Source organism: Cyprinus carpio, chromosome A15 (assembly GCF_018340385.1).
Source record: "Cyprinus carpio isolate SPL01 chromosome A15, ASM1834038v1, whole genome shotgun sequence".
NCBI classification, from domain to species: Eukaryota; Metazoa; Chordata; class Actinopteri; order Cypriniformes; family Cyprinidae; genus Cyprinus; species Cyprinus carpio.
This window is the reverse complement of record NC_056586.1, coordinates 28,256,028-28,280,899: the sequence shown is the minus strand read 5'-3', so window position 1 is coordinate 28,280,899 and position 24,872 is coordinate 28,256,028. Positions and strand designations below refer to the sequence as shown.

The following is a 24,872-nucleotide window of genomic DNA, read 5'->3' as shown; positions in this document are numbered from 1 at the left end:
GTCAGGGGAAAATTAATTTAGCCCTTCATCTGAGATGGAAGGCATGTGGGAATGAAAAAGTTGCCTTCACTAGCATCACGCCGCCGAAAGCTCGCTCTCTGCGGATTTAATGCAGTCTTTAACACCAGGGCCACCAATTAGGTTTTTCTAATTAAATGTGTGGGAAATAAGAGTAACGGGATCAGTCAGGCCTCCTTTTGTGGTCGTTAAAAGAGTGAAGTTGATGTGCACGCCACTGCTCGTTTTGCATGTGCTTGCTTAATTAGAATAAAGACTAAAGGTGGTTTGAGGGGTGGTTATTTTTAATCAAAACATAGACAGGGTTTCTGTGAATACAATTTAGTGTTTTAGCATTGGATTAAAAGGCAATTAATAGGAAATGTATTACACATTCCAGCATTCCGACAACATGTAACACTAAGATGTTGGTGGGAATGTGATTGTGGTGCAGAGATGAGGAAACGTTTGTTGTTGTTGTTGCTGCTGGTGGTGTGTGTGTCTGTTCGTACATTTGTGTGTGTGTGTGGTGTGTGTGTGTGTGTGTGGTGTGTGTGTGTGTGTTGTGCGTGCGTGCGTGTGTGTTTGTGGCTCATCTCCAAGTCTGCGTCTACAATGTTGAAGACAGTAAACTGTATATGGTCATCATCACACCCGACACACACACACTAACAAAACAAAGCCCCACAGTAACAAAACACAACAAAGTATATAGATATAGTATACTCTCAGAAAATGTAAAGAAGAAATGATATTCATTAAAAACTTTGACTCAACTACAGCTCTCGCGTACAGTAATGAGCATCAACATTATTCGCTTGTTTTGCGTTCCACTGTTATCTCTAAATCAAAGTGCTCTAATTTGACCATTAATTGCTTTTTTCAGCAGTAATTGCTGCAGTCTGCTCTAAAATTAACCGGAGACAGTGCGGCACGTTGAAGCTGATCCTTCATATTGTTTTCGCAGCGTTTTGTTCTGAGTTTGTGTGTGATTATTCATGGCTTTCTGAATGACTCCACACTGCGAGCCCCGTTCGGTCACCTCTGCTCAAGCAGCGCTGCCAATCCACAAAAGACAAAAGGCATGCGAATAAAGCAATCTCCCAGAGCTCAGACTGATCACATCCTCAGCAGCCGTCCTGCTGTTAACCCGAGGACAGAGGGAGTGAGGAGGGGTTCATTGACATCCGGACCGAGAGTGAAATGATCCTGCCGTGATGGAACTCAAAATATGTGTCTGTGTGCTTGGGAGGTATAGAGTATAGTGGGTTATGCTGCCTAGTCGTAGACAACAGTTTTTAGGTTTCATGCCTTATACCACATGTATACTTAACAGATAAAGCAGAATACATTTCAACAGGCAGCTCACTATCGGTTTGAAATGGAGCTCATGTTTTTTCCTGAAGCACATTCTCATTGTTCCTTGGGTTTCAGCCTCTTTTTTTTTACAGTACGTTCACTGCATTCTTCCAAATGGCGCACCACCACACACACACACACACACACACCACACACACACACACACACACACACACACCACACACACACACACACCACACACACACACACTTACTCCGAGGTTGACCTGACCTTGTTGCTATACAGTCTGTGTGCCGTTTTAGCTGTTAAGCTCTCGCTCAAAACAAACAGTAACATAATGACACTTCAAACCCTCTCCAACACACCACGGTTGCCCTAAAAAAACTTGCCCTCCTTCCTTCCCCTCCGACCTCTCCTTTGTTTAAAAGGGACTATTTTCCACCAGTAATATTTAGGAGACGGGCCAGGACTGAAGAATGCTTCAGATTGTTCTAGAACCTGTCCGGTTTGGAAGTGCCATATGACCTGGTGAAGGTTTCGTTTAGATGTTTGTTGTCCTTTAAATGTAAGTGACTGTAAGAGGAATCAGATGAAACTCTCATTTTAACACCTCTGAGATAGTCTTTCCACTTTAATAGTCATTGATATTATATTGATACTATAGTAAATAGAGTATATAACTCTATTTGTCTGGTCTGTCTGTCTCTGTCTGTCTGTACGTCTGTATGTCTGTCTATCCATCATTCTCTTCTTTAGTTACTTTATTAGTTTCCATCCCTCCAATCCATCCATCCCTCCATCCATCCATCCCATCTTCCATCATCCATCCATTGTTTCTTTATGTAGTTTCTTTGTTAATTTCCATCCATCCACTCCACCCACCCACCGCATCCATCTACCCAAAGCACCCACCATCGCATCCATCCATCCATCCATCCATCCATCCATCCATCCATTCCATCCACCCATCAATACATCCATAATCCCTCCCTCCTCCCTCCCTCCCCTCCTCCATCCATCCATCTGTTCGTTTCTTATGTGGTTTCTTTTTTCAGTTTCAATCCATCCACCCATCCGTCCATCACCATCCATCCATCTCATTTATCGTTTAATCTCTTTCACTTTGTGTGTTTGTCCATTCCTTGCTACAATTTTATCGTCTGTCAAACTGTTATATCCAGTTTTAGTGCAGACTTGGAAGATAGTTTGTGGCATTTGTGGCACATGATCGCATAAGTGCATAATCTGCATCTAATTTGAAAAATTATGGGAATGTACAGCGAATGCCTCTGGTCTGTATCACTGGAGACTCTGTTGACACATTCCACATGTTAACCACAGTCAGATCCAGCCGCCGGACTCAACACTGACCGCAGTGAATGCTAATCAATGAGACATGACATGATCTGCCATAAAGTGAACCCACATGTTGACCTGGTGTAAGTGGAGGCAGTAGGGGACCGCGGCGAGCGCTGCCACATTCTGCTCCCCTCATTGACTCTCGCCGTTGTGGTCCCCGTGATGCAGGGGTCAGATGTGGTGTGTGTGTGATTTTGATCCACCCAGGTGAATGAGGACCCCCAGCTGCCCTTACAATTGTCCTGAAAACAAAAAAAGGGCTCTTTTGGCATGGAATCAGATGCCTGGGAAAATATAAGCTCAGCTGAATAGCCGCTACCACACATTTTCCATATACATGGTGGGTGTGTGTATATATCTATATAATATATATATATATATATATATAATATATATATATATATAAAGTCTTATGGTTTTGACCTTTGACATTTAAATATTACATATTTTCTTTTCTGACAGATACGGGAGGAAAAACTGATGATTACCACCACCAGAAAAAACAGATGCAGGGAGGAATCTTATCGTGTGTGTGGGAACCAACATGATGGGGGAACGGAGAGTGAGATCGCAGAGTTGACCGTTCTGGTACGTTTTTGATATATTTCTGCTATAATTTATGTATTTCCAATATATCAGATGTGTATAATCTTATTCTCAGATACTCCTGCACATGATCTGCCTTCTTTACGACGCACATGTGTTTCTATAATCAGGTTCCCACACCAACCCTCTGGTGGCATTCGATTGTGTAAATGAATGCAGATGGATTCACTTAAACACACACACGTCGTTTGAAGTGTTTTGTTTATGGCAGAGCAGGAGAGAGTCCAGATGTTTAGAGTTTGGTGCTTAGCTGTTAGAAAGACTCCAGCGTGTCATTGACCCTGTTTTTAAGAGACGTGGACCCATTATTCTCAGTTTGCCAAGAAACAAATACCAGCTCACACTTCACACACCCCTTCATTCACACATACACCCAAAAATATACATTCACTCCTGTCACTCCAGCACCCTTAACATATCAGTTTACACTACCCAACATCAGAGCTGTGACCTTTGACCTTCCCTCCTTAATCTGTACAAACACAGCCGTCCTCATCTCCATCACTGTCAACCTCATTATTCAGTCTGCTGGCATATTTAAAAATGAAAAACAGAGGATCTTGCGTTTAGTTGCATTCACATGTAACACAATTTCAACTGTTTTCTCATAGATTTGAATACCTTCTGCCATTGGTCATTCAAACAGATAGTCCCCCCCCCAACTTAACTCATTGGTTTGAGCCATTGTTGATTAGGTTAATACTTTTCTGAAAAAACAACTTGTGAATTACTGACTTAGTTGAATCTGGGCTGAGAATGAGTAAAAATAGATGGATAGATATAATTCACTGTAAGTTCATAAGTAGCCAATCAGATCAGAGAAGGGAATATCTCATAGGGAAACTATGAAAGTTCTTGGATGAACATAATAAGCTGTGGTGTTTGTCTGCAGAGAGCCCAGTTTTTTTTTGCGCGAAAGCCGAGCACGTCACGTCTGGTTCTGGTGGACCAGAGTGTGGAGTTCAGATGTGAAGCTCAAGGAGACCCCGTGCCCACCATCCGCTGGAGAAAAGAGGATGGAGATCTTCCCAAGGGAAGGTATGGAGTGAGAAAGCGTTTTCTGGTTAGTTTTATATTAAGAACAAAAGAATAGAATGGGAAATACCCAGGGAAAAGAAATAATTGTTTCTGTTCTTTAGAGTAGGAGCCTCTTGAATATGTATTTGTTTGTGACCGTCATCTTCTCAGGCATGAGATCTGGGAGGACCACACGCTCAAACTGAAGAGACTGACTTCAGGAGACGCCGGTTTCTTACACCTGTCAGGCGGAAGACATGATGGGGAAGACGGAGGCCACGCCACCCCTCACCGTCCACGGTAAGAACACACAACACACACGCTGTCACTCATCTCACGCTGCTTGACAAACTGCTTGATCCTGCCAGCACTTATCTATAATTTGAAAGTAACGAATGCCCTCAGTGGCGGGGGAGACTGTGTGTGTGTGTGCTTTGACCAGCTTATTCACAGCTGTAAGCTTTTAGACAAACGTTTGCTGCTTTGACAGCTTGTCAGGTTGCTTTGTCCGACTGGATGCTGGATCATTTTTGAATATTCCTTGTCATTTTTTCCTAGTTGTTTGGAAAAAAAAATATATATCTAGATAGGAAAACTAAAAAAAAACATATATTAAAAAACGGGATGTTTTCGGTAATTGTCTGACAGAATAATAATATTATAATTATTAATAAATTTATATTAAATAATAAGATGCAAATTGGTCAAATTCAGTTGATTTTTTCTATTTAATTTCATCAGTAATTGCAGTTCATATTTTATCACAAAAATTGCTACCTCCACATTGGTTTGTCTTGGTTATCAGTTTTACCAAAAATCAATCACACATTAATTTTTTTTAATGGAAAATTATGCTCCAACTGTTGGTACATTTCACCATTGTTAATAATCATAAGAATTGTTTGTTTTTATTGATGCTTTTTTACAAGTACTTGTAATTTAGTTATAATTAATTAATTTTTTAAAATAATTAGTTAATAAAAATACCACCAGTCCCTTGTGCATAAAAGAGGTTTTAGTTGTAGAAAAAAAAACAGAACACACACCTTTTAGTCATGATGTAGATCCATTTTGTTCTTCGTTTTCACTTCAAGTCCCCTTGAGTGTTATTTCACACTCTTGAAGGCTCAGCTCTTTACAGAACAAAATGTCCACATTGTGTCCCAACACCCTGAGCAGTTTTTCTCGCTTCTCCTCCTCTCTGCTTACTGCTTCGCTTACAGCTTTTTACTTGTTTTACCACTTCCAGAAATTGCTGAATTTTATTTACATGTGGGTTTAGTGGGTCTAGCAAACTTGGAACCACTTTAAAAACAACCCTGCTTCAATAATCAGTCTGTCCCGTGAAGGGGCTTATTACTACAACTTTTGCCTTTGGCATCAGCATTGCTGTTCAGATGCCAAGCATAAGATTCCTCAACCATTCAAACGAGGATTTCCATTACGAGAATGTCCTTTTGTCGGGTTTGCTTACTTTTCGTGGGAATAGCGTGGGCTCTGCTTCAAACACCTGAGTGAGACTGCCTACCTACGAGCACAGTGTTTGGAAGGCTTACCACGGTTCATGTTGAATCAGGTCAAACGAGTCACAACAAATGCATTCATTAAATGATTTGTCAGTCAAGATTGTATTAAAGCGTTGTCTAGGTGTTGCAGCGCACTAGTGTCTGATATGCAGTCAAATACACCACAAGCACACAATCTCTGAGATAAGTCATTCTCACAATAAGGAGGCAGTTCCGCTGTTAAAAAGCCATGGAAAGAATAATTTTGTTGGGCACAAGACAAGGTGACACTGACTCTCAGCTGGTGATTTAGTCATTAGTGAGTGATGTATTGTATTGAGGAAAGGTGCTTAGAATGCCATCGATGTTCCCAGGAGTAGCTACACTAATGGGCCATGGAAGGGAAACCACAGTAGGAGTGAAGAGGCACAACCAACTGCCAAAAGAGCAAACGGCCCGTCCCCCGTCGAGGGTCTCGCTTTGTACCCAGCTGTTCTCAAAATCAACCGGCTTTCCCTTCATTTCTCACCCTTGCACTTGTGTCTATCTCCATAGCGATCGACTAAGCCAATGGGCCGGAAGTTGAGGTTATACATGTTTAAAGTTAAATTTGACCTTTTATTGCTTGTACTTGGCTTTTTAACAAGAATGTTCGGGGGTTCCATTGGTGTTGATGTTCTTCCCCGGGGGGAAGGCTAATGAAACGTAAATGAATCTTTCAACACAAAAGTTTAAGGCCGACACCCTACTTGTATTCCAACTGAATGAGTAGGTGTTGAATTTATTTGTGTAGGCTGACTGGAGAGTGTAGAGTTGGCCACACAAACGAGAGAGTTTTGTGTTGTCAACAAAAATGGCAAAAAACATCGAACAGACTGGAAAATGTTAGGATCCAAATATGCACAAACAGGGTAGTCAAAGCCCCCTAAAATTAGTGCCATTGGTTGAGGCCAGTGGTGTTGTTTTTTAGTGAGGTCAATTACAGTTATTGTGCATCCCAAAAAAAAGTCGTTTGTTTTTTCATAATAATATTGTCTGTCATACTGTGTACTGTATTATTATGTATATATTAGATTGCACACACATGCAGTAGATATTAAGAATTTTTTGTTATATATAGTATATATATAGTATATATTTTTTTTTTGTATATAAACTGTATGGTATATGTATTTATATATAGACATAACAACGTATACACTGTCACACACATATATTATTATAACAAAAACTTGTAGGTGGTTTGACTTCACCTTTAAGCGGTTTGCAGCGTATTGTTATGAAAAAATACAAAACAAATACCCACGGCAGCATTTAAAGGGCCAGACCCCCAGGTTACATGGTCGGCACCTAATACAATCTTTGGCAGCCAAGCAGAAACCTCATTCAGACTCCTCATGCTCACAACTCAAGAACTGATAAATGTGTTCCTTTGTGTGGTTTATGCCATTATTTCAGCCCCATATATAGTACAATCGTGGGTGTGCTGGCCACACCTTATGTGTATGTTTTTGCGTTTTCTTCATATAAATCTCCTCACTGCACTGGATTTTGTTCAGTCAGCATAGCCTGTCATTTTTGTCTTCAATGGTCGTGTGTTGGTGTCTTTGCGCATCTATCACATTCTGTGTTTGTATCATGCGTTCTATGTTGTTGTTCTTTCTCTTTCAGTTGTGTCTGGTAGTTGCAAATGTCACACCGTCACAATTTTCGCTGCTTGACAGCAAACAGGAATGTCGAACCACCATCCATCCACCTTCCATCCTCCCCACCAATCGGCATGCTTGTCTGGAGATTACCGGCAACAGTGACATCGTTGCAGTCTGGCAAAAACTAATGCTCGTTCGGAGCCGCGGCAAGGTAACGTTAAAATCGCCTCTTTTAGTCCTCACTTAGCTGGCTGGTACCATTTCTTTGTACCTCTGACGCCTTACAGCTTATATGATTTGGACAGTTTTAGATTAGTTTTTATTGGTTAGGAAGCCGTCGTAGGGGGTCTTACTTTGTTTCAATCATGCACTAACATATTCATCCTATTCTACAAGCGGAACATACTCCGTGCTGATGGCTCGAAGATGACGTTTGCATCACATACAATAGAAATTCAGACCTACTTCCACCCGCCGACTGAGTTTGCTCATTAGAGGCATAAAAACCCTGCATCCCCACGAGGCAGAGTGGCAGTATGTGACAGATGGCCCAAATTGATCCCCCATCTCCCATGTAAATTCTATTTCTTTGGACCCTTGCCCATGACAATGGAAGCAGGGACTTGTGCGGTCAATGGCCATTTTTGCATTGCGTTCTACATCTGTTGTTATGTTTCGGCTATACCTGCCAATCCGTCCATTAAACAGCAGCGTGTCGTTCTCTTTTAATGGCCTGCCGCTAATCTGACACTGGAAAGGGTGAGTCCTCGTCCAGTATCCAGTGTATTTATTGTAGTCGCAAGAAATTTCGACTGATGACAAACATGACCTCGCTGAAATACGAATGACCCGAGATTTGCTCAGTGTGGAAGTTGAAATGCACTTAATAACAAAATTCACAGACGATTTCTTCTAGGACCCCAAAATAATAATGAACAACATGTTCCAAATATCTTTGTCCAAAATCCAGGGCTCTCCTATTTCTTCTAGAATGAGAAGTCACAGCTGTGTCTGTGATGGAACCTAAAGAATTATTGACCCCACACAACAATATATTGTTTAATAGAACATACTTGTCAAAAACAGGAAAGACAAACTGTGCTGTCAGTCATGTCATAGCCTTGTTTTAAAGAAATTAAAGATAGAAATGGTTAGACAGTCATAAGATATAAAATAATTTTGATACAATTGCATTTACAGTAATGCACTTACATTGGAATGTTTAAAAATGTTATGATAATGTACCATGATGAATGAGTACACCATTGATAATATATCTACATATATTAATATCTATAGTATAATATATATAGTTCTTCTGAACAGCAAATCCGTATAAACCGATAGAATTTCTGACACTTTTTTTTTTTTTTTATCATGTAACTCTGAAGGAACGGCAGTCTCTGAGGCTGAAAAAAATCAGCTGTCTACAACTATAGACATTACAACAGAAACGAGTTTATTATTAAATGTTTTATATTTTATATACTCTATACAGAAACCAGTAGCCCACTGCAAGGAAAGCAATGATTCATAAATGACAAGGGAAATACTTGGTCTAAAATTAAAAGCTGCGCATACTAGTGCTTACCGTCACGCTCCATAAGCCCCCCCCCCCCTCCATTGTAAGTGCATTAATGTGAATGCTTGTTGATTGGGATTTTTTACATGCAAGATCAAATTTTTGTACTTGAATTTATTTAACTCATATTCCTGCAGTTCCTCCTGTGTTCGTGGTGGCGACCCAGGAAATCACGTGGTCGGTATGGTCGCACCGTGACCTTTCTCATGTGAAGCCACAGGAAGTTCCCTCAGCCTGCCATATTTTTGGCACGAAAAGAAGGCAGTCTAGGTGAGAATCTTGTTGTGTTTTCACTTGTGGTCCGAAAGATGTATTTCCTGAGCGCACTTTACAGTAACATATAAAATTACTCTGCACTCTTCTCCATTGAAGTTTCAGATTTATGAGGCCATCCGGCACATTTACACACATCTAATGGGGCTCTGTAACACTCCACACCTCTAACACACCGCTCGAGTCATCTTTTTTTGATCACTATCTCCCCGTCATCACACACTCGAGAATCAGGCAGGGCACCGTGCCAGTAGTACGTGTGACCGCGTGCAAGGTCCCAACAAGCTGGTTTTTATTTCTCACACACTGAATATTCTTGGATGTTTTTTTATATTTTTGGTTATCAAATTCGACCTCTATTCATATAATCTTTTTTCCTCTCTGTCCGCTCCAGAACCTTCTGTTCTCTTCTCAACCTCCTCTCCTTCCAATCGGATTCTTTCTGTCTCTCAGACGGGCGATCTGACCATCACAGCGGTGGAGCGTTCAGACGAGGCTACTACAGCTGTCACGCTCTGACATCGCTGGCAGTGTGATCACCACAGCCCTGCTGGAGGTTACAGACGGTGAGATGGACGCACTCAAGCACAGATGAGGCCTAAGTGAACGCAAAAGTGCTTATGTTGCAGTATGTTTTTTGGGATCCCCTGCTACTCAGTTTAGGGGAAGTTACCCCCAAAGAGTGCTAATTTTGCACTGTAAATGCCTTATGCATTATATTACTTATGGATTTTTTTGTAAAACCCAAATGAGACCGTTTTCCCAAAAGGGCATTGTAAAGATAAACAGTGAATTTTCTGTCCGTTACTGTTCTAGATTGCTGTCTATGTATTTTCATGTAGCCTGTCAAATGTTTGTAGACATTACAGCACAATACAGCTCGAGAGGTGTTTTTTACAAGATTCTTACTGAACCAAAAAGTAATTTCACAGTGTTTTTGCCATATTTTGATGAAAAATTATTTTGAACTTACTGGTAACTTACTGAACCAAAAAGTAATTTCTTTTTTTTGTAAATATCACAAGTGATGTAAGTGATCATGTAAGAACGATTTGCTGAGTGAAAAAGTCTGACATGGCAGTGAGTTTGAGACTGTTTCATGAATTTTTTTTTAGCCAGAACCGGTTCAAAAAGAGTACTTGTTTTGGCTAAATAGACATCACAGCTCTGCTGTTCATAAATGCATGCGGGGAAAATTTGACACGCACTGTATAAATAATTACAGCAAAATAGCTGTTAAATATTTATGGCTGGATGTAAAATTTTGGTTTAAAATTCACCATGGTTTCCATATTCAATGCAAATAACATATTTTATAAGAACATACACACATTACTCCCAATATGTGATTACTCCATAACTGTTCAAATATTCAATATGACACTTCAACAGAATAGTTCACTCTTCACGTTCCAACGTCTCATAACATCTCCTTCGTGCCATCTGTCTAAAAAAATACCAAAGCAAAGAATAACCGAACACGCTTATTTTAGCGCCACTCTGCTCTATGGCTTCACTTTACAGCGGGCACGGAGCGTAATTTCCAGGTCACCCTTACCATGCCATGATCGCAGTAATTACCAACAGCGTTGGATGCTAGGGACACAAACTATGTGTGAGCGATCATGTCATGTGATACATAATTCTATCCCTTGGATGGTCCTTACAAAAGTGTTGTAGGGCTTTGAACACGTGCTGTAGTGGCAGTTAGTGCAAATTTGCAGCCGGTATAAATGGCGGCTAATAATGCTTCTAGCGATGGTCGAACACAAATAAACATCGCTGCGTTTATTACAATTATACGCCCGAGGGCCTGCTGTGTAGAGAGACGAGGACACGGCGGGGTGGGGATTGTAATAGACGTGGGGCATTCGGTGGTAGAGTTTTAGAGTGGTGATGATGGCTGGGGTGTGTGTGAGGGAGGTTTAGTGCTTTTGAAATGCCCGCTGGCATTAATTGCTGGTCTAGTAGTTTGGCTTCACTCTGCTACTGCCGTTGACTGATTAGAAAATTGCTTCCAGTTGAAAAAATTGATTCCATCTCTATTTCTCTCGCTTTGGTTCTTAAAACATGTACTCAGCCTCGTTTGTTGCCAGACATTCCACTCTCACTTGCTCTTTTTCCTGGGTTACATTTATTTTTATTTGCATTCTTCACTCCTCTTTACCTCTGACCATCCACGCACGCGACTCGCTTCCTGTAACAAATGTGGAAGGATGTATTTTGGGATTTTGGTTTGGAGTAAAGTAGTGTTTCATATAGTTATTATAATGATATTAGGAGGTCTGGGACAGCTTTAAGAGTCTGGTGTACTCCTTCTCAATGTTCTCCTCGTTCGCATTCTGGGTCTTATCGGTCTCCTCCAGTTTTAGTTTAATGTATGTTGGTGGCATTATTAGAGCATTTAACATTCATATCGCCAAAAGATTTTGCAGCTAGCTTGCTTGGGCAGCAAACATTTAGCTGCTGCATGGCATACAAGACTTTTATTTTATTTTATTTTATTTTTATTTATTATTCTTTTTTATTATGTTTCATTTTATTTTGTTTTGTTGTTATTTTGTGTTTATTTTTATTTCATGGGGGGGGCGGTTTTTATTGTTAATTTTATTTTATTTTTATTATTTTTGTTATTATGTTTCATTTTTGTTTTTTGTTTATTTATCTATTTATTTTCATGTTATTTTATTTTATTTATTTTAGTTATTTATTTTATTTTGGTTTTGGTTTTGTTTTGTTTTTGTTTTGGGGGGGGGGCAAATGGCTGGTAGCAAAAGGGTAATGCGAAATACAAAGCAAATTCATCTGTTAACAGTTGTTTATTTAGTCCCACTTATTATATTTAAAAAAACAAACCCAGGGGAACAAACAACAAGAAAGAGAATTTATTATATTTTATTATGATGAATACAACCAGTATTAATCTGTAATCTTCAAGGCAGGTTACATTTTTCACTTTCTTTTTTTTTTATTTAACAAAATGTAAGGCAACGAAAAAGTAACAAGGGCTAAGAAAAAATAATGTTAATAATTTGGTAATTATTATGAGTAATACGCAAGAAAGTGATGCATTTTATTTTTTTTATTTTATTTTGATTTTGTGAGAAAGAAAGGCTAGGAAAAAGTAAAAAGTGAAGAGGAAAAATATAGGTGTTATATAATTTGTTATTAATATGTAGTGATTTATTTATTTAGAAATAAAGGCAATGAAAAGAAAAGTAACAAGGTCTAGATCCTGATAAGATCAGTTATAGTGGCAGCATACAATTGGACTAAAATATAAACCAAAAATACACAGATACATAAATTTTTCGGACATTAATAAAAGTGTAATTAAATACATTTGATTTTGTTAGTGTTATTATACATCTTTTTATTTCGTAAGTACAAGGAAGTGTATTGGTCTCGCGGTCACAGTGACTCTCAGACAGAACCTCCACGCCATTCGTCCCCGGCAGGGTTCCCATCCCACCAACAAGAAAACCGTGGCGTTGGACGGGACGGGGGTCCTGAGATGGCCAAGACCACCGGCACGCCGCCTCCCCCACCATCCCTGTGGAGGGAAAGCACGGTTCTCCTGGTGTCCACTTCAACCCGACTCTCCTCAAACAGCTTCTACACGGGAGCTGCTGCAGATATCCGTACGAGTTACGCCAATTATGTGTTGCCGCTGAGGGCTCAGAACCACATCAAGAGGCTGAAAATATTTATCAGCAGATAAATTAACAGTAAAACAGGGGACGTGACGTTTCGGTTCATGGGAACCTTTTCCTGTCATGGATTTATAAACTGTGTTACTGCTCTCTGAACCCGGTACATGACAATGCATTAAAAATGCTCACGTATGGAGGTATGAGGAAGGTGATCGTTTGCCGCCCCAAAACCAACTTGTTTTTTCTTAGTAAAAAAACTGATATTTGTATGGAATTTTCCATTCCAACCACACAGCACAGAACAACTCTAGTACATGTAATGTGGGAGCAGTTTTGTCGTGCGCCGCTGGTCTTCAGGGACTCATCATCACCACCTCGCTTTTCATTTTTATTTAATATTTTATTCATGGAGGTTTCTGAATGCTGCAGGGTTGTTTAATTGGATGGCGGTTAGCTGCTTTTTCTTTGCGCAGTCTTTTTTTTTTGAGGTGTTAGCTGTTGTTTATTTCCTGGACCGTATCTGAGGCAGCGACATGCAGGATTCACTGCCAGATTTAGCTCCGGATATATCAACAAAAAAAAACTTTTTAATACGTTTGGGTACCATTTCAAAACGACTTTACCACATACTAATGTTTTGCCAAGGGCATAAATCCCACACAAAAAGTGATTACCATGATGCCTTTTAACTTAACATTTTTGTTGATGTATTTTCTTTTATTAACATTTTTAGCGTTAAGTATAAGTTTCATTAATGAGACGACTTTACTGTAAAATGCTTTCATTGATCATTTAATTTGTAAATTTAATGTTTATTGTAAAACATCATTAAAAAATACAAATAAAGTGTAATTTTAACGGGAATTTTTTTCCCTATTGCCCAAATATTTTGTTTTTCCTTTAAGCAGAAAAACTGACTCACATTTGTCAGACATTTCTTTTTGAAAATGATACTTAATATTTCTCATTAATATTCCATATAATATCATATCTCATCTGGACAATTTGCTTCTTACAGTAAATTGGTTTGATGTTTGTTTCTTGCTCTATCTTTCTTTTCTTTCTTTCTTTCTTTTCTTTCTTTCTTTTTTAAAATTACACTCGCTTCCTTTTATTTCCAGGTTTTAACTAGAATTGAATCCCATTATGATACAGTGCTGGTAAAAACCTGTGTAAATTAATGCAAATACGGTCTAAAATTTATGCAATAAGTTAACTGGTAACAAATATTATGAGTAATATGATATTATTATAAACATAATATAAAGGGGGAATTTTATTTATTTATTTTTTTTTTTTACTTATTAAGCACTGATTATTATTATGAAAACATCGATTTAAGCCAGAATTTTTATTTATTTATGTTTTTTTTTACTTTTTTATTCAAACCGATTGCAGATTCTTTAAAAACAGTCTTTAATCTCTATTAAATATTTCCTGACCATATCCATATTTCATCGGGAAATTAAACTGACTAGTCCTTAGGGATGTTTAGATGTTTTAATTGGCCGAAAACTAGACAAGAATACTACATTTTACATTCACCTTTTTTTTTTAAATATACAATCTATATAGATTATCTGAAAAAAGAAAATCATTTACAAAACAATTACTTTCCACTCATTTCCAGGGTTAAACTAAATTTTGAGTCCTGTAATTTTCGTGAGTGTGTCTGCTTTCTTTTTGGGCCTCCACTGTAAATGAATATAGATCTGAAGTATTGTTGCAGTATCGATAGATATAAGAGACACACACCCGACTTTTGATATTTTGATCATAGTCATCCTTAATTAATCATTTAAAATTTGCTAATGATTGCAAAGCAATTGCATCATATAATGTGCCTGAATGCACCTTTGAAGTTTGGTGCTTTTGCTACGTTTTGTACGTGTGTGATTTCCACAGGACATGACGTGTGTGTAGTCCACCATCAGACGAATCTTTCCTTTCCATTACCTCACTAGAGCCACAAACCTCATCCTCTCACACACCGGACTGCAAGTTTTGTTCAGAGAGCCGTCACTCAGCCTGGCATGGTCTTAATGTGGTGAACCCACATCACTCCTGCTGGGTCACACCCCCATCAGCTGACGGAGAAGGGGGGGGAAGGGGGCTGTTTCCTGTACGCGCCCACGACCACACACACACAACACAACATGGGGTGGAAAAAATCGCCAGGGTTTCCCTCCTGGGCACAGTGGGGGTCCAAAGGTTCCACCGCAGTGTGGGGCCTGGCAGGAATAATGACTTTTTTTTGGTAATTTAAACATAGAATATCTCACCCGCGTGAAAAATTTGACGGCCTGACACCAGCTTTCTTTTTAAAGAATAGCGGAGAGAATTAAAATCGAATGGAGGAGAATGCGGAATCCTGTTTTTTGTGCTTTCAGGGCGTCCCGCCCGCAGTAAATGAACATGTCTTTAAGCAAAAACACACACACACCATAAAGCTTCCCAACATGATAGGAATCTGGGCAAATTGACCTGGACAGATCAGCCTTTTGACGTTCGTTCTTAAATAGTTGGGGGGGGGTCCCCCCCCTCTTTTTTCCCCTTAAGACTAAAAACTACAATCTATAGAAATGCTATAATTGTGCCCCCCCCCCAATCCTGGTGCCTTAAGGGGAAAAGCGCTGGTTTTCCCCCCCTAGGGAGACACCAAACGTAAAATAGTTCCCTTATGTTTATTAGCTCTTTTTTCTTGTCTCTTCTTGTCTCTTACCAAGTTTATTTATTCATTCATTCAAAAAAGAAGAATTTAAATACTCATTTACTAAAATTCCTAAAAAGGCCGAAAATGTCACGTGTCAGTTTTTTTTGGAAAAACTATTCTTAATTATCTAATTTTAGTTTTTTTTTATATATTCCCTAAATCTGTCTTTTTTCTCTCTCTTTCTATCAAACATAAATGAATTATTTCATTCATTATTCATTCATTCCATTCATTTCAGTTTTTCTCAGATTTTTTATAAAGGCCATCCAAGTAACTTTTTTAAAAATAGATATAGTTTTATTTTATTTGGATTCATTAATTATTATTATTATATTTGTTTGCGCACATGTTGGGTGGTGCAAAAATTCCACATGGCCACCTTTACATATTCTATTGCATACTCTGATATCATCTCAAAAAAAGCAGATTTCATAGATTCAATAAGTAAAAGATTGCCAAGAATAAATCTGCTCAAACAATTTTAACAATAGGTATTCACATACGAGCAGACAAAAAATGAACCCTCTTCAGTATGAACGCAACTACTCAACCCTGAGAGACACTCTTGACAATGTACACAGTGTAGTCTGGGGTGAAATGACCACTACTATGTTTCCACCCTAGGAGTTCTTTGTGGAGCTGAAATGTAGAAAAAAGTAGTTATTAATGTGATGTATTATTATATGTATATGTATAATTGTATTATGTACAGGATATGTACAGTATATGTATATGTAATATGTATGTATGTTTGCATTAATAGAGGGATTGTTTCTCCTCCACTTTCAGCTGGGAGACACTGGCCAGTACACCCTTCACCAGCGTCCACCGCCCAGCAGGAGAGGCGTCCTGGAAAGCTACCTGGCGGTGCAAGGTACGACAGAGAGACAGAAAACAAAATAACAGACAATAGAGAGCAGAGGCGTTTGAGAAACGGACGAACAGGACATTAAGTTTTAAAATTGAGTTTGAAATGAAACCTTCATCTGGGCATTGGAATTGGTTTTAATTGTTTCTTGGATGCAAATTTGAGCACTGCACTGACTGCAAACAAAAATTAATTTTGTTTCTATCTCAGAAGTATTTTCATGTCATGTTTTCCAATATAAATAACTGAGAACGTCGGCACTCGATTAAAGCAAAATTGCATATATATTAACGGGGTGAGGAAAAATAAATAGATATATTCAAATGGACAAATAAGTTTATTTACGCTATTGGCAAAAAAAAAAAATGTCTTTCTATGTTTAGAACCTAAAACTTGCCAGAATTGTATGCACCTTGGTTTTTCCAAACAATTACTTAACTACCCGCCGGGGGCTGGGGGACCTCTTTAATATTTCATATATCAATGTCCTTATATTGCATATGGTCCTTCTGGCTTCTCAAGTAAAAAAGTTTTACCGCCCTTTGTTTAAGGATCTTTAGATATTTCTTTCATTTTGTCAGTTATGTTGTAGGACTGGCAAACTAGACAAAAAACGTTATTTATTTTTTCTTTGGTTTTTTTGGAGCGCTATACTGTTCTGTGTGTTCTTATGGTTTTCAAGAGTTTGGTGCTCGGGTTCAGCCGGGCCGACCCCCAGATCCCAACCTCATCCCCAGCGCCCCCCTTCAAACCAGAGGTCAATCGGATGTCAGCCGCACCTCTGTGTCTCTGTCCTGGAAGCCCCAACCTGAACGCTGGAGCCACGCCCACCTCCTACGGCTCCATAGAAGCCTTCAGGTGACATCACTCAGTTTTTTTGAGCATACTTATCAAATATCTTGGTGGGTTTGGTTGAACGAGCGTAAGCGTTTTACAAACGTTTGTAAATAGTTGTTCACCAGCTAATGGGGGTTCTGTAAATAACCAGTCCATTTACTGCGGGGCGTGTCGTCATAAATAACTCATACGGCGAACATGTCCGTGCATTCCTTGAAGAGAGGCCCCGAGTTTTTGGCGGTAACCTCGATGTGTTTGGGATAATGTTTGTAGCTATAAATTTCGGTGGGCCGCAGGGGTAAAACTGAAGTTTTAGATTTGTGTGGTGTGGACGGCAGCCATGGCGCGGCGGGGGTTGCAGACAGCTGGCGAGACGCTCGCGGATCACGTGAAGACCGGAGAAGCTTCGTCCTAAAGGGTCTGAAGCCCAGCGCCATCTACCTGTTCCTGGGAGAGCCGGCTATGCGTACGGCCTGAGTGACCCGAGACCCCATCAGCGACGCTGTCAAAACACAGGTCAGTTTTACCTTTTGACCTTGAAATAGTTAATTTTCAAATATTGCAACAAACCCGTGAGAATTATGAAATGTATCACTCTTTTGTGTATTATTCTGGGTTAGTTGGTATTCAATATATGCATGTGCTCCTTATTTATCTGTGTGGTTTGTGTTTATGTGAGTAGAAACGTCCCACCAAACCAATCAGGGAGTGGACCACGGGCGAGATCCAGAGGGAGCTGGGAGATGGTTGTCATTCATCTCCACAACCCACAATTCTCTCTTCATCATCTGTCAGAGTACAGTGGACTGTGAGTGCAGCCACACTCTTCTTTTAAAGGGGACAGTCCACTCAAAAATGAACCTTGTCTCTGTTTGAAAGTTTAGTCACAACTTGGCATGTTATTTCAAATGATCTCCCTGGAAAAATGCAGTTTTAAATCAGTGCTTTATCTTGTTTTTCATGTGAAATACGGTATTCTAAAGGTCTTTAAGTAAGATATACTTTATTGAAAATCACAATTTTGTACGATAATCTATTTATTTAAAGAGGAATATTTATTCCAGTTAAGTAAATAACTCCAATGGCAAATTTCCTCTTTATAGCTGTTTTAAGCATAAATTTAACTTTCTTCTTTTCCGTTTTATTGTGGCACTGAACAAATGCAACTTTAGTTGTTAATTAAACAGTATGTTCTAAACATCTGTCAAAGTCCGAGGTTAATTCTGTTCTAGATTTTCACCCCACATACATAAGTATTTTTCCCAGCATGTTACTTTTAACATTTTAGTCGTTCGAGTCGTTGCACTTTATTCCTATTTAATCACGAAACAGCTGAACCGACATCTGCTTTTATTGGGGCGGATCAAGAATTGATTACAATCTTATACAAAGCGTGTATAGTTCTCTTCCCTCCACACGGCTTATAAGGACTGTTGCCAGTGCTGAACGCCTCCAACGTATGAAAAATCACTTCAGCCTGCCAGAATCGTGAATCTCTTCAATGTTTGAGTTTGCATATTTAAAAGCTGGCATATAGTATGTCAATGTCACAAACGCCCACAAAAACAAGGTTTCCGTTCCAAAATCTATTAGAAAAATTGCAATAAAACTAAAATATTTACCAGTAATAACCTTAATGCCGGGATGTATAGTTATACGTTTTGTTAGTAATTAGGTCTAATAGTTTGACAGTACATTAATAATATTTAACTACGTGAGTAGTATGAAACAGATGTCTAATAATGAAGCATAGTTTTTGCTAACTAGTAACAATTAACCTGTCGTAAAACCTCGTCTTTAAAATGCTTCCTGGTCCTGGATCCATGCCAACTGGGTAGACCATTAGCAGGCGTGTTTAAAACATCTAAGTGTTTTTTGGTCCGTTCAGTTTTCTGCCTGGTTCTTACTTCTAGGTCGAGCCAGCAGATCTCAGTACATTCAGGGCGTATAAGGTGATGTGCCGGCCGTCCCCAGAATGGGCCAGCTCAGCAGCGGGTGGAAAGGGCCATGTTTGAGGTTCGAACCTGGGGGGAGGAATAGCGCAGTCATCACCCAGCTCAAGAAGGCGTCGTGCGGCTATGAGTTCAAAGTCCGACCTTTCTTCAACGAGTTCCAAGGCACCGACAGCGACATCAAAGTGGGCGACAATACCCTGGAGGAAGGTGAGGAGAGCTTTTTGTTTCCCAGCCGATCTGACTGTGTGCTTTAAAGCTTAATGTCCCACCGATTTGCCTTTCTCATGTCACTTCACAGAAGTCACAATACAAAGGTGATATGAAGTGAACATGTTGATGTCCTTTGCATGTCTGTGATATTTAGGTTTCAGACATGGTGTTGCGGAATTGTTGTCAAAGGAATAAACCAGTCCCGGCTAAAGACGGGTGGAAAAATGTGTGGTTGGATTGATAACCCTAAAATAATCCTTATAATTAGGAATTGTTACAAAAGATGTTATTAGACGACCCCGCAATACGCATCAATGGGCATCGTGTGGAGGTACCTCGAGGTATGTCTGTCGCACCCACGATTATAGTATCACCCAGCTATGATTGTCTGAACATGAAATGATCAGTAGATTTCGTGTACTTGTTGACCTTAGACGTGACATCTATAGTGTAGCGTGTCCTAAGCAACTTAAGCTCCTCGCCGGCTGCGAACATGGCATGTGGGTGCGGAATTCGATTCGACCTCAGTGACGGATCTTGCGCGTTGAAGTCATCGGGTTTTTATCCGAGTATCACAGAGTTTCAGTCCGAATCTCATGACGATCTGGGTTCATGTTGTGCAATTTATGGTAGCACCTTGATCACCGTGGTTGTTACTCGTCAACAATGTATAAAATAATTAAAATATTGAGGTAAAATATGACGTTTATAATTATGATTAGTGGATATGTGTTTGCAATATCACGTTGTGTTGGTTTGAGCTAAGGTCTGTTTAGTACAGTTATTTGGTCATGTGTTTTGTCAATGCTTGAAAAGTGTTTATTTCAGGTTTACATACTGTAGTTGTTTTGGTTTGTTTGTGTCAAATGTATCCAATATATCATAGTACTGTTTTTACGCTTGCAGTAACATGTTCTAGTACATTGCAATAAATCGTGATAATACTTTCATACTTGTTTTCTAATATTTAGTTTTTGTCATGTTGTCCTCACTTACATGTAGGGCGTCTCGACGGCAGAAAATCAATCAGTCTTGTTGCGGAGCCTGCGGTGTAATGTACGCTGTATAGACAGCTAAATCCGAAAGGACCACTGAACGGTTGGGTCAGTGATGGGTTTGGCTTGGCTTTGATCAACATGGATAACAGGCGATACATTCATATGCATTTCTCGCATGCCCGGTGCGACCGTTCTTTGACCTCTTATAGAGTAAGAAAGGAGTTTCCTCTGCAATGTTTCAGTTATATTCATCCCAATGTTATGAGGTTTAACGTTCTGTGGCTAGGTCTGCGGGCCCACGCGAGAGGGACGGGCAAAGAGGGCGGTTAAAATGCTCACACGAAAAGGCCAAACTGCCAACAAGGAACCCAAAAAACCTGAAAGTCTTCTAACAATCTGCTGTGCTTAATTGTTCTGAATAGTGTGGCGTCTGTGGCTCTGGTGTGAAACGCCATCGCATTTGGTCCTTGCTCCCAACGTCTTGAGGCCCTGTGGGTTGTGCTGGCAACTGCCTATGTTTTTTATGCAGTTGAAATGCAAAATCAGCTCAGAGACGGGCAAAACACCAAAGCAAATGTTTTGCACGTTCATGGCTTATGTGTGCTTTTACATTCATCTTGATGTATTTAAAGCTGTATAGATAGTTGGAGAGTTGAAGGTGGAAGTCACAGTGCGACAACATGTCTGTCATCCACTCCTGAGCTCAAGCCTATCTCTGTCCTCTCTGGCGTTTGGCAACTGGGGACGGCCCACCAGTCATGTTGCTGTGACAGGTCACGCTATCTCTTATTAAGTTACCCTAGTAATTTCTAACTACCCGCCGGGGGTTGGTGGCAATATTAAAATGAGTGCTTTACATGTGCTCTCTCAGAGAAATCACTACGCCCACATTAAGAGTGCTCGCGCCATTTCATGTGTGCATAATGTTAATAAGATGGCGTAGATATCGGCACACACATATCAGTATGAATATTTAACTTATAGGTGGTAAGCGAAGGGCATCGTCTCATAGGCAGACATGCCAAACACACAGTGTTGGTATGATGTATCTCGCTCAGTCAACGTTTGCTACATCCCGCTCGTGTGTACTACTTATATCGGCAGCACCACAGCGCCGTCTCGCAGGGACGAGGTCACTCGTAAACAGGAACGGAGACAACGGCACGTACGGTCTATTCTGGTATCCTGGCAACCGCACCCCAGAGGAGGTACGCAGAAACGGTGTGGTGGCAGGAGTATAAGGTACGAACCTGAGGAAACAGACACTGAGAGAGAGAGAGAGACAAGTGGGTGAGTATGCAAAAACAACAAACAGAAGGACAGGATGGTAGTCAGGAGGGGAGGATACAGGTGGTGCAGTAGGTGAAATCTATATTTACTGGCTTACACTCCATTTCATTTTATGATGTGCTGCTGAAGTGAATGAGTAGAGACGGCTGTAGTGGATTAAAAGGCTTGATTTTCAGTTGGGGGGTTAATTGTTTTGATGTTGTCGACATGCTGCCACCTAGTGGGTCTCTCCTGGGAGCATTACCACACTTCTGCCAGATAGGTGGAGATTTGTGTACTGTTGTGTAAATGATTAAATATTATATATTAAATTTTTATATAAATTAAATAAATTACGCAATTATTTGTTAAGGAGATTTTTGTTGATAAGTTGATTTTGGTTAAGGAAGATGTGCCAGATACATTACTTGGATGAAAACATGCAACATTATATGTTTTTTATTTTTTTTTAGATAGGTGTTTAGGTTTGAGACTTATAAATTTATTTTTTTTAGATGCTATTGGGTTCCTTTTAGTGTCGGCTTTTTGTATTTTGTAGTGCATACACCAATCGTGCATAGCTAGCTGAATATAACTGCGGCAACAATTCCCGGTCCCCCTAGCTCATTCTTCCATTCTTTCTCTTAATTATTTGTTCTTAGTCTTTTCCTTTTCTGGGGATGGTCCTTCCATGTGTGCTTCTTCATGTCCAAAACAAGATAACAGAAGCCTATCTCATCCGATACTTCCAGCATTCAGGTGTCTGAAGTTTACAATGGCTTTGCGGTGTTTCAGTATCTTCTAGTTCTTTGGTGATCTCCGCCGCTGACTGGCAAGAGGTGCGGTTTGAGTCGTTCAGCCTACGCCAGTTAGATTTTCCCTAGGTAAATGTTCTCGTTCAGCAGTTTGAAGTGAAAGGCTTGGTAGGTGATTAATGTTTTCAGGCTTGTAATTACGTTGTTTTTTGTTGTTTTTTGAGGGGGGGGGCGTGAGGCGCATTGATTTTTTTTCCGCTAATAGACAGACTTTTTCTATGTACACTATTTTTTGTCCTGCTCCATTGTGCCTCAGAGAACTCCGAACCCCCCCCAGAACAATCCCCCTCACTCCGTTTACCCTGCTTTCTCTCTTTCGACCCATACGTCGCCACTTCGTTTTTTTGTTCTCCGAGCCTACTCAGGGATGTGCTAAATCTGGTTAGTCGTTCTTCCGAAAACAGGTGACCTCAGCCATAGGACAGACACATGTAAAAAGGCATTTGTTTTTCTGGTGCCTCCTGGATGTAGATACAGTGTGTTATTTTCATGCCAATGCGTCAGGACCCCACCGTATGCGAGGTTTTGCACAACGAAAACTCACCCAATCAATTACTCAAGACTAGCCCAATCGTGTTTCATGAGGGGTCCCCAGTTAAAAATCGCGTTCGCGTTCGGAGTACATGTTGGCGTTCTTGGCGGGGGCTGCCCCTGTGCTAAATTCCCATTCCATGGCGCCCCGACAATATGCTGGTTATTGTGAGTCAACCTTCCAAACCCGGCGGACATGAAAAATCCCAACTCCGCGGCAACAGTGTTACCCAACGTCCTCCCCATTAGACTTGGCAGCCACGGCTCAGAATGGAGGACACAAGCCTGCATGTAAAGTTTTGCACTTTGCTGCATTTCCCCAAAGAACTCTGACCTGCGAATTTTGAAGCACTGTGGGAAACCATGTAACTAAACGCAGATTGATAAATTCACAGTCTGACCTTGTCATAACCTGAAATAAAATAATATGCATTTAAAACTGCAGTGATGCAGGGAAAAGGGCGTAAATTGGAAGTTTTTACATTTTATAAGTCTATATTATTTTATGTGTTGAATTTACACATTTCACCTCAGTGAATGGGCCCCTGCCGGGGCCTGTGATTGTGGGATAGGGGATGGATTGATGCGAGTCTCTGGTCACACACAGAACGCTCATTGTTGGTCGTGCACGGCTGGGCTGCGCTTCCCCAGCGCTAAGGAAAACCGACCAGGTTCAGTGTGGCATAACACAATTGCACAGCAACCAAGGACCCCCCGGCACAAAACTGCCTTTCAATGGTCATGGGGGGGGGTCAGGCGACCTCGCCTTTGCCTGCCCCGCACCGGCATGCGGGAATGTCCGACAATGTCCCCAGATTTGTCGTGGTGGAGCCACCTTGCCTTTGCCTTGACACACACGGTCACTTCCCAGCACTACTCAGAGAGCCGGTGATAACTTGATGCACGCGGGCTGAACGACTTCCGGAACACATTTACAATAGTACTTTAACTTGTTCCCAGGGGGCGTTTTTTGGATGAGGATACGCGATTTTAAGGGCAGTCGTGGATTTACATTTCTCAAACGATAAATTAGTTGGCTGTACCATTGATAAAGTTAGCGAAAGCAGTTTCATTATATATTTCTGGCAAAACACAAAGTTTTAGACACAGCGCCATACTTTCAATACCTATCCCCCCCCCTTTCTCGCGATATCTTGATAAAATATTTTGAATTTAAAAACCAGTTTACCAAAAAACATTTATTATTAATGTGTCATGTGAACGCATACCAGTAATTGTAAAGTAAGTCCAAAACTGTGTAAAAACATATTATGCATCACAGTGACCTTAAGTAATAAATAATACCATAACCTGTAATATATTATTTTTCTTTATTTAAAAACTTTTTTTTTTTCTACTTAAAGCTAGACGCTACATAATGTGTATCGTTAGCTCCGTCTTAAACTTGTGCCAAAATCGTATCATGAAAGCCGGGCGTAGGCCAAACTTTTTAGAATTATGCTACGGGTCACTTTAAAAAAGATGTCACATCTTGTAGAACCAGATTTGTTATTCAAACGTATTTTTTGTTAATTTTTTTTTTTATTAAGTGACCTACCTGTCATCATGTTGTTCTTTACCCTGGCCCCTTCAAGATCATGTGGTGTACGCGCTGGTAATGACAACAGAACCGGAATAAGGACTCACAATTAAACTCGAAACGGTGGCATAGGGGCTACCGCACACACTCAAGGTTATTATTCACGGACCAAATG

General features: G+C 40.1%; 1 pseudogene; it reads left to right on the top strand.

Moving 5' to 3' along the window:
• LOC122147832 overlaps window positions 1-24,872 on the top strand; it is a 45,816-nt pseudogene that overhangs the window by 3,671 nt on the left and 17,273 nt on the right.